The sequence below is a fragment of the Pleurodeles waltl genome, chromosome 4_2 (assembly GCF_031143425.1).
Source record: "Pleurodeles waltl isolate 20211129_DDA chromosome 4_2, aPleWal1.hap1.20221129, whole genome shotgun sequence".
Classification (NCBI taxonomy): Eukaryota; Metazoa; Chordata; class Amphibia; order Caudata; family Salamandridae; genus Pleurodeles; species Pleurodeles waltl.
Genome location: NC_090443.1, coordinates 329,810,488 through 329,821,330, shown reverse-complemented (window position 1 = coordinate 329,821,330; position 10,843 = coordinate 329,810,488). Strand labels below are relative to the sequence as shown.

At 43.4% G+C, this 10,843-nt stretch overlaps 1 protein-coding gene across 3 annotated transcripts in view; it reads right to left on the bottom strand.

Annotated features, from left to right (window-relative positions):
* Nucleotides 1-1,202: 1,202 nt before the first annotated feature.
* The window catches only part of CSNK1E (casein kinase 1 epsilon), a 210,819-nt gene continuing 201,178 nt past the window's right edge, over nt 1,203-10,843 (bottom strand). For all 3 annotated transcript variants that reach the window (XM_069231327.1, XM_069231329.1, XM_069231328.1), the window contains one exon: nt 1,203-3,284. The gene's annotated coding sequence lies outside the window, so the exon portion shown is untranslated. The remainder of the gene's footprint in view (nt 3,285-10,843) is intronic.

The following is a 10,843-nucleotide window of genomic DNA, read 5'->3' as shown; positions in this document are numbered from 1 at the left end:
CTCAAGTGTCATAGGTTCTACTGATGCCAGGTGTCGAGGAGCTTTAAGGACCGCTCCCTAAACACCTTTGGGTTCATGGCACGAATGGAGTCTTGTCCCAACTCCAGGCACTACAAACACACCAAGTGGAGGTCTGTCACTGACATCTGCCCATGACAGACTCCCACATGGTTTGAAACTAGCCGGTTTCTTGGACATCCTCACACCAGGAGATCAAATCTGAAAAAATGTGCAAAAATGTTGAAAAAGCCCAGTCAAAAAGTGACTAAGAGTAGCTCAATCCGGATCAGCGCTATTTGGCACAGACCGGAAAGAACTGATGTCAGCACGCTGAGGTGGGTGTCTATATAGGTTCCATGCAGGTCACTTCCAGTATGGACGTCACCAACAATGTTGTGCCAAAATACACCACTTGCGCCTGCATGCAGGGGTACTGCTCGAAAATCTTCTAGATCCAGTCTGATGCCTGGGGATGTTAAAAAAATAAGGAATCTGTGGCTATAAGTCTCTATCAGATAGTGCACTGCACAAAGAGTGCACTCTTACTATCTTTGCTTTGACTTTGCTCCCAGGGCTGTTTAGGGCTCACAGAAGCTAGGGCTACAAAAACGTTATTCTCTAGCTGGAGCAGAGTTCTCACACAATTCACCTTACTAGCTGACATATGGCCAGTTTTCAATGGGATGAATGTGCTATAAATAATCTCTTGTTGGCACGAAGGAATGTTACAGAGTTTACTGCTATCTTTAAAATTACTGGCGACTCATCTTATGCAATGATTTAAACATGATGGATTCAATGCTGGAGACGCAAAAGACCCTGTTTCAATGCCAGATTCCCACTGCCACATGACCACTATTCAACCACTTCATCTCCTTGTGCTTTTTTATTTTTAATCTACAAACCTAGTCCACACCCAGAAAACACTGGAAACGAGACCTACGGAGATAGAACATTTAAGAAAGTTGAAACATCAACAGGATGAGGAAAGGTCACTCTGGTAATAAAACAAAACTCCAAAAATGTCTGGAACTCCTAATCTCTGCACTTAACCTCTTTAACAAAAAAAAGCGTCAAACTGAAATATATTTAGCAAGGTAAGGCTCTTCAAGTAGCTGAAAGGGCCTGAAGGAACCTAAGATGCCTCCATAAGGTCCCTCATCACCACAAACTGCAGCCAATATTGAAGAGCAAGAGCCAAGTTTTGTCCCAGTATGAATTTCTACTTTATTACCTGAAATTAACAAACACAGAAAAAAGCTTCAAAAATGTCACTATTTACACAGTACAAAAATTCCCCACCCCCAAAGAAAACATTGCTTCAGCAGTTAGCTTTTTTGTCATTTTTATTCTTTTCTACCTACCGCCCTCCCCCCAACCCAATAGTTTCCTTTAAATTAGAATGTAATAAAAGACACCCTTACTTTAAAAAAAAACAAAATAAAGACCTGGAGTAAATAGAGGGAGTGATGTGTGTTCTGGGGTGCAAGACTTAAATAAGTTTGTATAAAAAGATCTTTTGAGAAAAGAGGGTTCCTTTGGTGCCATCCTATGGCCACGAGCGGCTGCTGCCCTCAAGTTTGATCCCTCAAACTGCGCCACTCCAGTGCTTTCTTCGATCTCACCACCCTTTAAAACTAAAAGTAAGGCGGGGAGGATGAATCTTTCTTTTTTCTCTCTCCTCCAAGCTTTTCCTGTGTGGTGGCTTGTTAAGCATATTTTTGGAGGGTGGTGGGCAAGGACGAGCAACATAGCACATACTTGAACAGTCCCATCAGTAACTGAGGTCATAGGTGGCAAATCCACGTGTTTTACAACACAGACAGCTTACCAACATCAAAATAAGCACAGAACACCAATGGTCAAGGTCTGGCAAGTTGTAGTGCGTGTTCAATGGCCTTGTCCCGACCTGGGAAGAAAAACGTATCTGGGCTTTGTCAGCAGAATTCTTCTCTAAATTATCTGGCACGCTGGCAGATTAATGAAATAATTAACTAGAGGACTGGAATGATTCGCTAAGGCATGATAATGTTTGTACTCAAGCCTCTACCAGAACAAATGCTTCCTGAAATTTCTGGCCACACCCAAAATAAAAATAGAAAGAGCACCCGACATTCCAATGTATGTGAAGGGAAACTGAAGTACAACCACATAGTGTAATGCGCATGGGAAATTGATACAGGCTTGAGTAGTTCACATCTATAGAGTGCATCTTCTAACTCCGGGCACCAACTGATGAAGACCAGGTAGTGCTTTGTGCTACAGAAGCCAGACTCCTGGCTTGCCAATAACTGCTTGAAGAAGAAGAGTACGCTTTTCCACAGCTCTTTTAGTTCCATTTGCTCTGTCCCTGTCCTCGCGCATCAGCCTAATGTATAAAGGTGACAAAGCTGATACTCCACCAAACTAACCCTTCTTAAACAATTTCACTCAAGAAGAGAAACCAAAAAGGGAGTTCAGAGGGCAGTTAAAAGAAAGTGCACTATTAATTCAAATTATTACCCCTAACTTTGCCACCCCACAACAAACTACATTTTACCGCTGTGTTCCTCCTGAAATAGGAAGCTAAAACAAAATGGTGGAATCTCAAGTCTGCTTCCCTCCATAACTTCTACAACACTTCTGGGACGACTGAAAGAGGGAATGGTGGAATGTAATTCTCTTTACAGTCTAGAAGATACTGTCGCATCCACATTTCATATTCCGTGGTCATCTCTTGGGCTTCCTTGTGAGGGTACTCAGTTTGTCAGGTGCAGGGTATTGGCCTCCACCTCACATTTGCCAGTCCCACTTCTCCCCTCAGTTTCCCCCTCAGGAGATGGGGGTCATCTATTCACAGATAAAAACATGTTAAACAAATGAAATAAATTAAAAACGAAGGAAAAAAAAAAAAAAAAAAGCAGTCCATCGACCCTTGCTAGGGTAGAGCAGCATTGTTGTCCTTCAGCTAGTGCGCAATCCCCGCTGGTTTTCAGCACTACTGTACGATATCTGGCATTTCTCTCCCTCCTCCTTGAGACGTGCATTGAGGGTGCTCTCCATACCCCCATTGATCTAGTTCTATACAAATAAGTAGAGAAAGTTTGGCCTTTGACCTTGGATCTTTTCTGTGTTTTTTTTCTTTTCTTTTTGACTTCCGGCTTTTGGACAAAGTGGAAAAAAAAATCTACACAATGGGTTTGGAGAGGCACCGCGGGGAAGGGTGGGAACACCAGCTTCTCCCCGTTGGCAAAAAAACTGTTTTCATTTTTTTTCCATAAAAGAAAAAGAATTACAATGAGACACTGCAAAGAAAAGAAAAAAAAAAAATTAGAATTGGAGAGAAAATGCCAGTGCATTAGTGTAAGTTAGACCAAACATCCTGTATATTCTTACTGCTAGGTCACCTCAGTTGTACGTAAAGGAAGAACTGTGAGATGGCAGTGCTGGAGCACTGGTACTGAGCTAAGAAGTGATCCTCTGCTGCCCCCAGCATGACCCATTCTGTACTAGCTTGTGGCCGGAATGCAATAGAGGGAACAGTGACAGGGTGGTACAACTGAACTTTGTAATCAGAAGTAAATACAGTGAGCACCTTATTCTTACTTCCCAGTCCCACTGTGTGAAGAATACAAAGTATGAAATGCAGTGGATGAGGAAAATACTGTGATTCAATCTAGTCAATTTGTTAGCCTTGTTTGATCAAACTGTTTCTCAGCACTGGGGTGAACATCTGAAACAGTATGTGCAGAAGGCATGAGGAGCAGCTCAGACAGCGTGTTGCAGACAAAAGGGAGATCTCTGAAAAGTGATGAACACGACTTGGATGCCTTGAAAGGAATTGCTTTTCACAATAAATGAAGCTACCCACCAAGTCAAAACAATCCACAAGCATAACACTGAATTCTCTAGAAACTCTTTAAACAAAAGTAGGTAAAAAAAACAATGAACTCTTTAAAAGTTAAGAGTATAGAAAGTAATATTTGGCAAAGTAGAAATGTTTTGAGTCAACTGAAAGTCGGTTAAAAATAATTACAAATGCTGGATGGCTCCTTAAAACCACCAGGTGTCTCATACCTTCTATGAGGCGCCTCGGTAGTGGGTAGGTAGCTCGTTCATGCTGCAAGCAGACCCTGACCCAGCAAAAATATAGTCCTCGGATGCAATTTATCAAGTATGAAGAATTGATGGGCTCAAAATGTTTATGGAGCAATGTGTTCAGTACGACACAGATTTCCCAAACAGTACAAAGGGTTCCTCATGAAAGAAACAATCCAATGAGGTTGTTGAAATGATCCTAAACATTGTTCTGCCATGAAATAACTTTGGTCTATTTCAGTATATCCCATGCAGATGTTACTTGATTATACCTGGGCCTTTGAGTCGAGTTACTTACCTTCAGTAATGCTCTTTCTGGTACAGACTAACCACAGATTCCTCATCTTCTGAATATTCCTCAGGTGCCAGACTTGAGCTGGAAATTTTTCAGCAGTATCTCTGTGTGCCAGAAAGTGGCTCCTTGAGGTTGCGCACCAATGCCGTTCTGCTCAGGAAATGACATGCGGAGCTTATGTAGGTGCCAATCCAGCACACTGTCATTTGCTTTTGAGATTTTCTGCGCTTCTAGGCGTAAAGCCCAAAGCAATTCAGAGTGACCAGTGCCCAGAATCCTATACTTGCGATCTTTTTAATGGATAGAGTCCAATCACAGAACGGGGAGGATGAGAGGGTCAGTGAGGAATCTGCTAGTAAGAACGTTCCCAAAAGGAAATTAATTTGCTCTTCTGATAGAGACTTCTAGCCCCAGATTCCTCACCTTTTCAATGGATACCAAAACAAAACCTATATGGTGGAGCTTCTGTGAATAGACACAAAACAAAGTCCTGTAGGACTGAGTGGGTAAAATGCCCTTCTCTGTGAATCTGGCGACCCAGGCAACAGTGATTTGTGAACATGCAGAGGGATGCCCCTTGTAGCCACCTGGCAAATGTCTAAGACAAGGACACCGCATGCTAACAGTGGTAGCAGCTCTAGCCCTGATAGAATGAGTGTGCATACCTTCTGGAGGCTGCTCTTTAGCTAGTGCGAACCAGATCTTAATGCAGAGCACAATCCAGTGGGAGATGATTCTCTTCTGCATTGCCTTGCCTTTCTTTGCTACACAGAACTCCACAAAGAGCTGATCGTCCAGCCAGTGGTCTCTGGCTTGATCGATATAACAGCTCAGGTGCTTTCTTGGGGGCCAACCGATAAAACCTCTTCTGCTTAAAGGGGTGAGGTGGACAATAAAACACTGGCAAGGTGATGGTTTGTCGAATGTTAAAAAGCATCACAATTTTCAGGAGGAAGGATGCCAGAGTACATAGACCAAGTTTGTCTGGGAAGAACGTAGTGCACAGTGGATTAACAAAGAGCCTAAAACTCATCGACATGTTATGCAAAGGGGATGGCAAGCAGGGACACCATCTTGATAGTAAGGAGTCATATGGGGCAGCTGTGAAGCGACTCAAAGCACACATCAAATAAGCAAGGACCATTTTGAGGTCCCATTGAGGCATCATAAAGGAGGGAGGGAAGAGACGTATTGCAGCCCTTTAAAAAAATGACATCACATCCAGTGAATTAAACAACCAGTGCTGATCTGGCAGCTGCAAGAAGGCAGAAAGAGCCAAAAGACAACCCTTAACTATGCTCAATTTAAAGCCTTGGGGGCAAGAGACAGAACCAACAAGAGAATGTCAGATAACTCTCTCTGGAGGAGATCAATCAGGCCTGTGCCACACCAAACTACAAATATGTCTCGAAAACAGGTGTCAACAGTTTTTGTCGAGAGGCTCATGGCTGACAAGATGACATTAACCACCTCTGGAGGAAGGCAGAAGCTGTTCAGCAGTCACCGCTCAAGTTAGAAGCATCCACCCCACCCCGTTTGTGCAGTACCACATGGTAGTTGTGTGGTCTATGAGCACGTGTACCAGCCTCCCCTTGATTGACTGAATGAAAGCTTTTAATGCCAGGTAGATGGCCCTCAGCTCCAGATGGATGACGTGAAGACCAGAGGCCTCTAATATCCACCTCCCCCAGATGACTGCGCCAACCCTGAAGCAATGCATCAGTCACCACTGTCAGCTCTGGGTGAGGTAGGGAGAAGGATCTTCTTCTCACTCAATGGCGGTCTTGTTGGTGGTTGCTGGACTTTTTGCAGTGTCCTCGAAATGTGAACGTGGCCCGAGAGGTCCTCTTGATGTTAGGCCCCGTAGGACTTCGTCTCACTGCAGAGCCCACATATGCCAACTGGCATGCTTGACCTGCAGGATACAGGAGACCATAAGTCCTAGCAGCCTCAGTGTCAACCTCCCTGAAATCCAGGATGACGCAGAAAGATCAGGATAATGACCTGAATATCCTGGACTAAATTTTCCTGGGGAAGGCATGAAACCAAACTTTATCCAGAATGGCTCTGCTGAAGGGAAGCATCAAAGGAGGACTCGTGTGACTTCAACACATTGATATTGAGCCCCAAAGATGACAGGTTTGCCGTCGTATGGAGGTGCTGGTCGACTGCTTGAGGCAAGCCCCCATTCAACATCCAGTCATCGAAGTAGGATGAAAACTGGCGGCACCCCCTGACCTCCGAATGTGTGCTGCCTCCACCGCCATCACTTTTGTGAACACCCAAGGGGCAATGGTGATACCAAAGGGGAGCACAGCGAACCGAAAATGCCCCTGATCCACAACATACTGCAGGTAGCGCTCATGGGCTGGCAGGTATATGGAAATAGGCGCCCTGTAGGTCCAACACCACCATTCAAGTCTCCAGGGTCGAGAGAAGACTAGACCTGGGCCAGGGTGAGCATTATGAATTTCTCTTTCCGGAAAAAGGCATTTTTTACTCTTCAAAGTCACCAAGGTGACAGTTGTTACAAGGACTTAAAGGAGGCTAGTGGTCTCAAGCCACTAACCTCCTTTAGGTCCCTGTGACAACTGTCACCCTGGTGGCTTTGTAGAGTAAATAATTTTTTGGGTTTAGTCTGGCACCTGTGGGATGGTTTAATGTAAGGAGGCCGATATATATGGAAAATGTTATTTACCCAGTAGACATCTGTTCGTGGTACGTAGTGCTGCAGATTCACATGCTTTGCATAAGCCTGCCATCTAGTGCTGGACTCGGAGTGTTAAAAGTTGTTTTTGTTTGAAGGTTTTCAAGTCACAAGAGCGAGTGACTCCTCCTCTCGGTGATAGTGCGCATAGGCATAGAGTCCTTTGTTAGATTGTTTTCCCACAGGAGGGTGAAGCAGAGTATATAAATGTCACTTACCCAGTGTACATCTATTCGTGGCATGAGACGCTGCAGATTCACATGCTGTGCACATCCTGCCATCTAGTGTTGGGCTCGGAGTGTTACAAGTTGTTTTTCTTCGAAGAAGTCTTTTCGAGTCACGAGATCGAGGGACTCCTCCCCTTTCGGCTCCATTGCGCATGGGCGTCGACTCCGTCTTAGATTGTTTTCCCCGCAGAGGGTGAGGTAGGAGTTGTGTATATAGTAATAGTGCCCATGCAATGGAGTAAGTATGTATGTACATAATGTGACTAAAAGTGATATATTTACAAATTTACAAATGTACAAGTTAAATTTGTGTCAACTTAAAACAGCTACAGGCTCCCGGGGAGGTGGGAGGGCGCATGTGAATCTGCAGCGTCTCATGCCACGAACAGATGTACACTGGGTAAGTGACATTTTCCGTTCGATGGCATGTGTAGCTGCAGATACACATGCTGTGCATAGACTAGTAAGCAGTTATCTCCCCCAAAAGCAGTGGTTTAGCCTGTAGGAGTTGAAGTTGTTTGAAATAATGTAATTAATACTGCTTGTCCTACTGTGGCTTGCTGTGTTAACACATCCACGCAGTAATGCTTGGTAAATGTATGAGGCGTAGACCATGTGGCTGCCTTACAGATTTCAGTCATTGGTATGTTTCCTAGAAAGGCCATGGTGGCACCCTTTTTTCTAGTGGAGTGTGCCTTTGGTGTAATAGGCAGTTCTCTTTTTGCTTTTATATAACAGGTTTGAACACATTTAACTATCCATCTGGCAATGCCTTGTTTGGATATTGGATTCCCTGTATGAGGTTTTTGGAAAGCAACAAACAATTGTTTTGTTTTGCGAATTTGTTTGGTTCTATCAATGTAGTGCATTAGTGCCCTTTTGATGACTAATGTATGTAATGCTCTCTCAGCTACAGAATCTGGTTCTGGGAAGAACACTGGGAGTTCCACTGTTTGATTTAAGTGGAACGGTGATATGACTTTAGGTAAGAATTTAGGATTTGTGGGTAGAACTACTTTGTTTGTGTATCTGTAAAAAGGGTTCTTGAATGGTAAAGGCTTGTATTTCACTTACTCTTCTGAGAGATGTGATAGCTATTAGAAAGGCTACTTTCCATGTTAAGTACTGTATCTCACATGAGTGCATGGGTTCAAATGGTGGACCCATGAGTCGTGTTAATACGATGTTGAGGTTCCACGAAGGAACTAGTGGTGTTCTTGGTGGGATAATCCTTTTCAGACCTTCCATAAAGGCTTTTATGACAGGGATTCTGAATAATGAAGTAGAATGCGTAATTTGCAGATAAGCCGAAATTGCTGTGAGATGTATTTTAATGGATGAAAAAGCTAACTTGGACTTTTGTAAGTGTAGTAGGTAGCTTACGATGTTTTTTGCAGATGCGTGTAATGGTTGGATTTGATTATTATGGCAGTAATAAACAAACCTTTTCCACTTATTTGCGTAGCAATGTCTTGTGGTTGGTTTTCTAGCCTGTTTTATGACCTCCATGCATTCTTGTGTAAGGTCTAGATGTCTGGATTCTAAGATTTCAGGAGCCAAATCGCTAGATTTAGTGATGCTGGATTTGGGTGTCTGATCTGTTTGTGTTGAGTTAACAGATCTGCTCTGTTTGGCAGTTTGATATGAGGCACTACTGACAGGTCTAGTAGTGTTGTGTACCAAGGTTGTCGTGCCCAAGTTGGTGCTATCAGTATTAGTTTGAGTTTGTTTTGACTCAATTTGTTTACTAGATACGGAAGGAGTGGGAGAGGGGGGAAAAGCGTTTGCAAATATCCGTGACCAACTCATCCATAACGCATTGCCTTGAGAGTGAGGCTGTGGGTACCTGGATGCAAAGTTTTGGCATTTTGCGTTTTCTTTTGTTGCGAATAGGTCTATTTGCGGTGTTCCCCATCTTTGGAAGTAAGTTTGTGGTATCTGGGGATTAATTTCCCATTCGTGGATCTGTTGGTGATCCCGAGAGAGATTGTCGGCTAACTGGTTTTGAATTCCTGGTATGAATTGCGCTATTAGGCGAATGTGGTTGTGAATCGCCCATTGCCATATCTTTTGAGCTAAGAGACACAATTGTGTTGAGTGTGTCCCTCCTTGTTTGTTCAGATAATACATTGTTGTCATGTTGTCTGTTTTGACAAGAATGTGTTTGTGGGTTATTAGTGGTTGAAATGTTTTCAATGCTAGAAATACTGCTAGTAGTTCTAAGTGATTTATATGAAGTTGTTTCTGTTGAGTGTCCCATTGTCCCTGGATGCTGTGTTGGTTGATGTGTGCTCCCCACCCTACCATGGAAGCATCTGTTGTGATTACGTATTGAGGCACTGGGTCTTGGAAAGGCCGCCATTGGTTTAAATTTATAGTATTCCACCATTGAAGCAAGGTGTATGTTTGGCGGTCTATTAACACTAGATCTTGAAGTTGACCCTGTGCTTGTGAGCATTGTGATGCTAGGCACTGTTGTAAGGGCCGCATTTGTAATCTTGCGTTTGGGACAATGGCTGTGCATGAGGACATCATGCCTAGTAGTTTCATCACTAATTTCACTAGTAACCTTTGGTTTGGGTGCATAGCCTGTATTACGTTTTGGAATGCCTCTACCCTTTGTGGACTTGGAGTGGCAATCCCTTTTTTTGTGTTTATTGTTGCTCCTAAGTACTGTTGTATTTGACACGGCTGTAGGTGTGATTTTTGGTAGTTGAGCGAAAACCCTAGCTTGTGAAGGGTTTCTATAACGTATTTTGTGTGTTGAGAACACCGTTCTTGCGTATTGGTTTTGATTAACCAATCGTCCAGATACGGGAACACATGCATTTGCTGTCTTCTGATATGGGCTGCCACTACGGCAAGGCATTTTGTAAAGACTCTTGACGCTGTTGTTATCCCGAAGGGCAACACTTTGAACTGGTAATGTACCCCTTGGATTACAAACCTTAAGTATTTTCTGTGGGAAGGATGTATGGGTATATGGAAATACGCATCCTTGAGGTCTAATGTTGTCATGTAGTCTTGTTGTTTGATCAAGGGGATTACGTCTTGAAGTGTCATCATGTGAAAGTGATCTGATTTGATGTAAAGATTTAGTGTTCTGAGATCTAAGATGGGTCTTAGAGTTTTGTCTTTTTTGGATATGAGAAAGTACAGGGAGTAAACACCCGTTCCTTTCTGATGATTGGGTACTAGTTCTATTGCATCTTTTTGCAACAACGCTTGGACCTCCAGCTGTAATAGATCCATATGTTGTTTGGACATGTGTGTTGTGGGTGGCACATTTGGTGGAAATTGTATGAATTCTATGCAATAACCATGTTGGATAATGGCTAGAACCCACTTGTCTGTTGTTATTTACTCCCAGTTTTGGTAAAACTCTGTTAGTCTCCCCCCCCCACTGGTGTCGTGTTGGGGATTTGTGACACTGAAGTCACTGTTTAGTTTGATTGGTCTTGGGACTTTGGAACTTTCCCCTAGTTTTAGGGAACTGTCCACCTCTGTATTGTCCCCTAAATTTTCCTCTCTGATACT